Raw genomic sequence first — 5,050 nt, forward strand, 5'->3', positions numbered from 1 at the left:
CATTTAACTCCACTTTTACTCACATTTAGTTTAAGACCACTCACCATACAAAAACATTCAATCAATAATTTTGCTCTCCTTAAACCTGCTTGACTCTTACATACCACTGTTATGTCATCCATGTAGCCAATCACTCTTAAATCTCTCCCTCCACTTCCAGGCACTTCCACACCACGCATAACTTTATCTCTCCTTATCATCCCTAATAAAGGCTCTATAACACAAATGAACAAGATAGGAGACAGGGACACCCCTGTCTCACCCCTGACCTAATATTTACATTTTTGCTCAGACACCCATTCACTTGCACCTTGCTCACAACATTAGAATACAATATCCCTATCCATTTAATCATTCGCTCAGACACACCCATCTTACGCACACATTTAACATAAACTGGTGATTGACATTATCATATGCTTTTTCAAAATCAACCGCTAGAATAGCTATTGGCTGTTTTCTATCTTTACAATCATACAATACGTCACGCACACCCATTAAACTTTCATATATCTGTCTCCCTGGAACACCACACACCTGCTCTTCACCAACCATTTTATCCACTACATTCTTCAATCTTTCAGCAATCACTTTGGCAATAAGTTTATAGTCACAGTTAAGGAGCGCTATAGGCCTCCAATTTTTTAAATCCTTTTTATTACCTTTTTTGTATAATAATACAACCACACTCTCACTCATACTTTGTGACAAACACCCTCTCTCCAGTACATCCTTACATACCTCATACACATGAGAACCAATTAAGTCCCAGAACTTACAATAAAATTCTATAGGTAACCCATCATTTCCGGCCACCTTCCCTTTTTGCATTGTTTTCACTATGGATTCCACCTCTTCCATAGTAAAATCTCTCCCTAACCATTCACTGTCTTCCAGACCTAGGCATCCTTCAATGTATTCCAAACATTCTTTCTCCTGATCAATCTCTCTTTTTTTGTTTGAAAATAAATGGGAATAATATTTCCATATTTCATCCAGCACCTTATCTTTGCCATGCACCTCCTCACCATCCTTATTTATCACACTCTCCATTCCCACTCTTTTACCATAGGTTTTCTTAAAGAAATATTTTGTGCATTTTTCATCTTGTTCTTTAACCACTATTCTGGATTGTGCAATTATTTTTTTCCCTTTTTCATGTAGGCAATTTCTTACTTTTTCCCTGGTTTCCAGAATTTCATTTTTAACCTCCAACCCTCCTTTCTGTAAACATTCTAGATATTCCAGTCTGATTTGCCACATTTCATATTCGTCACGTTGTTTTTTTGCCTTTATACAGCCAGCTTTAATAAAAAACCTTTTGGTTTGCAATTTAACCCATTCCCACCATTCAGTTACACAGGAAAATTCACTCTTTTTATTCATCCACATCCTAAAGCATTCGCAATACCTCTCACACACACACTCATCCTCTAGCAAAGAGATGTTCAGCTTCCACACACCCTTTCCATGCCAGCATTCACTCTTTGTGCTGATACAACATTCAAGCATAGCATGGTCTGTATAGGGCAGACGCCGCAAAGAAAACTTTTTAATTTGCAAAAATCTGGAAAGAAAACAAAAATCTATACGTGAGCTGATGTTTCCTTTGTCACTGTAATAAGTAAAACCCTTAGAATCATCAGTAGTGTTTGCTTTCCTTCTACAAATGCATCCTGCAGCCCAAACAGGCTAATTATCTCTTTCAGCTGTTTACCACTCTTGTCCAGCTGTTTACCACAGCCCTCCCTGTCTCCCACCTGGAGGATGCAATTAAAGTCCCCAGTCAGGATAATGTTGTCCTGTCCACCCAAAAAAAAGTATAATTTCTCAAACATTTCTTCCCTTTCCTTTTTGTCAGGTGGAGCATAGACATTAATTAGTTTAAACATAACACCATTTTTTTCAAAACAAACTAAGAGGATTCTTCCCTGTACAATGTGTATAACATTTTTTATAACATAATTGTAACCTCTAAACAAAACCCCTACTCCAGCATTTCTATGCTTACTAGTGGACCACACACTATGTCCGTGTGTCCATTGTGCTGTATGCGGTTCCTCCTTTATGCTACATTCTTGTAAACAAAAAATATCATGAGGTAAAACAGAAAGTGATTCAAAAAATAGCTGCTCTTCTCTCAGCAGATCTAATGCTCCTCACATTTAGGGAGCTAACAGAAAGTAGCATTTCCATCAGGAGTACCTAGGGGAAAAAAAGATTAATCATACAGAAAAAAATTAAATCATGACTTTTTACCATCACTTTTTTTAGCCGCTCTCCCTCGCACTGGAGGGCGAGGGTTCTTTTCGGAGGTTTTGTCCTGTACCCCCTGCATGACGCTCCACTCTGTTCTGCCCTTTTTCGGATCCCCTGTGCCTTTCCTGAAGCCCAGGGTTTTTGACAGTTCCACCACAGTATTTTATCCAAGAAACACTGGCTGTCTAAAGAGGAGGCGTCCGAGTCCACATCCGAGACGTCCTCCCCCCTAGCAGACGGGCTAGAAAAACTCCTCAATGTTCTCACTAGGATTCAGTGAGACAGTAATGTCAGGTGCTTTTCTCTTTAAAGAGGCTTTGTCCACCTCCATCTCAGGCTCACTTTGTTCTTTAGTAGCAGAACACTTTCCGCTGTCAGCAACAGGAGCTTGTTCCCCTTCAGCAACAAGGGGGTCAGGGGGTGCACTAGGAAGGGCGTCCTCCACCCCATCAGCAGGAGCAGTATCGGGGGGCACGTCCGCAGCAGGTTGGACGTGCTCAGCAAGCTGGCCACTCACCACCCCAGCATAAGATCTTCTTGGTGCTGGGGACACACCAGGGCATTGCCTGGCCAGGTGCTCAGTGGAATTGCAAAAATGACACTTTCTGGCTGCCTCACAATCAGCAGTTCTATGACCAGGCTTTAGGCAGTTTCTGCATACCTGGCCAGTTTTGCAGTCTTTTTGGTATGTCCGAAGCTGAAACAATCCCTGCAAAACTCAGGCTGTCCGGGGTAGAATAGGTTGCCTCTATTGGGGCCTATAGAAAACATTTGGGGAGGGTGGGCAGTGCCATCCACCTCTCCCTCAGACTTCCGGAATTCCACCCAAAAACGTCTTAATCCATTAAAAGTTCCCAGGACGTTTTTCTTTCTTTCCCCAGGGGAAACATATGTGCAATACCTTGCCAGGAAGGTTGAAATCTCTTCATCTCTCACAAATGGATTATACATTTGCACTGTTACAGGCACACGCTGCTTCCTTGGGGGCGTGGCTACAACAAATTTGCATCCCTGCAGTTTGGGATGATTAGCAAGTTCCTGGCTCCTTGTATAACATGTTCTGAAGGAATTCTGGGTATTGAAGGTGATATCATAGAATCCCAGGGTGGGGAAAGCTTGTACACAGAAGATTTCGTGTCTTTCCATTTTTAAGGTCTCCTCAATCAATTTAGCCTGGACATCCACGATGGTCCATTCACTTTTCTTTGCCTCTGGCACATACAGCCGCACTGTGTTGGGCGCTGTGGGTAGGTTCGCTGCCATCGTGCAGGTCCTCGCCTTCTCCAGCTAATTGCAGCCGCAGCTGTAGCCTAATGGCGCGCGTGCCCCTGTGATAAAGAACAGACACTACGCTTGATCTTAGCCAAAAGGCCGAGAAGCGATGGCCACAACGGTTTCCCGAAAACTCCCCTTCTCGGACACCACGTCCTTCTTGTTAAGGCGAAGCCAGACATACATACCCTATTATGCGCTCCACCCTCTCAGATGGCGGACCGGACGTGCTTTCACACTGCATCTCCTATTGCCTAGCACTGCCTCTGTCTTCCTTTCTGCTCTCAAATCTGAATAGCTCCACCCCCCCAATCACACTGCGTCTGCTTCCACCTGATGGATGGCAGACATACACGTCTCTGTCTCTGTCTCCGTCTCTGTCTGGCATACATGACATGCAGCTAGCTCTTTGGCTGGCTGTCTCTGTAGCTGGCTGGCTGTCTCTGTGGCTGGCTGCCTAGCTGGCTAGCTTATTATTAGTACCTACCTACCTACCTACCTACCTATCTATCTATCTATCTATCTATCTATCTATCTATCTATCTATCTAATCTATCCTATCTATTCTATCTAATGTATCTAATCTATCTATCAAAGAACATGGAGGGTGAATTCTCCCAGCTGGAGCCGTAGGCAGGCAGCATCAGCAGGATACATCGGCCACCAGGAAATCAAATCCAAAGGAAACGGTTTAATAAACTGCACCTACCTTTCCACCTACCTGCTCGGTCGCTTGACCGGCTGCAACTGAGCTGCTTGTTGTGCTGGCAGCTGTGTATAGCAGCAAAGCCTTGATGACATCACGTCCCGCGATGACATCACCAGCACTGGCCCGGCAGCCAAGTTGTAAACAACTCTGCCAGTTGGTTGCCATGGCAACAGAGGCCAGCAAGTCTTGGAACAAACAAACTTTTCGTAGCCACACTCGGGCTAATTTTTCGGGGTCGGTCCACCTGCGCACAACACACTCGAGGGATGTTTCTTGCAACACAGTAGTTTCAGGTGCAGCCGGCTTGTTTCCTTCTTCATTCTTTTGCTCTGTTTTTTGCAAACTCATTAGGGGGTGCACTGAACCTGGAGGCACTGCAATACCAGGTCAATGCCTGGAGAGGACAGAGCAAGCTCTTTTTCCATCTCCCTGTTCTAAAAATCCATTTAATATATGGTCCCCAGATAGGGGACGTATCAGATATTAAACTGATAAGAACAGATTTTTTTTGATTGAAAATATCTTTATTACAATCAGTCGTCGTCAGGCATACATAAACTGTGACGCAGCACAGTTCAATAAATAAGACACTACATACTCAGCACCATGGTACAACATACAGCACAGGCTCCCTACGCTATACATCATACCACCCGCTACACTAGCATTCCCGCATACCTTAACAATCCTAAAACAACAAACAATAAAGCAATACAGACAAGTGATGGGGTAAGGGGGGGGTGGGAAAGAGGGGGGTAGGGAGGGAAATCACAGGCCCGAAGCTTTATTGAAAGACGACACAACACAAGG

General features: G+C 43.9%; 2 pseudogenes; both read right to left on the minus strand.

The window, feature by feature from the left end:
• Positions 1-3,524: 3,524 nt before the first annotated feature.
• Positions 3,525-3,642, minus strand: LOC138775038 (U2 spliceosomal RNA; annotated as a pseudogene).
• A 947-nt stretch (positions 3,643-4,589) lies between these two features.
• On the minus strand, positions 4,590-4,762 carry LOC138775027 (U2 spliceosomal RNA; annotated as a pseudogene).
• Between the last annotated feature and the right edge of the window lie 288 nt (positions 4,763-5,050).

This window comes from Dendropsophus ebraccatus, unplaced genomic scaffold (assembly GCF_027789765.1).
Source record: "Dendropsophus ebraccatus isolate aDenEbr1 unplaced genomic scaffold, aDenEbr1.pat pat_scaffold_1257_ctg1, whole genome shotgun sequence".
Classification (NCBI taxonomy): Eukaryota; Metazoa; Chordata; class Amphibia; order Anura; family Hylidae; genus Dendropsophus; species Dendropsophus ebraccatus.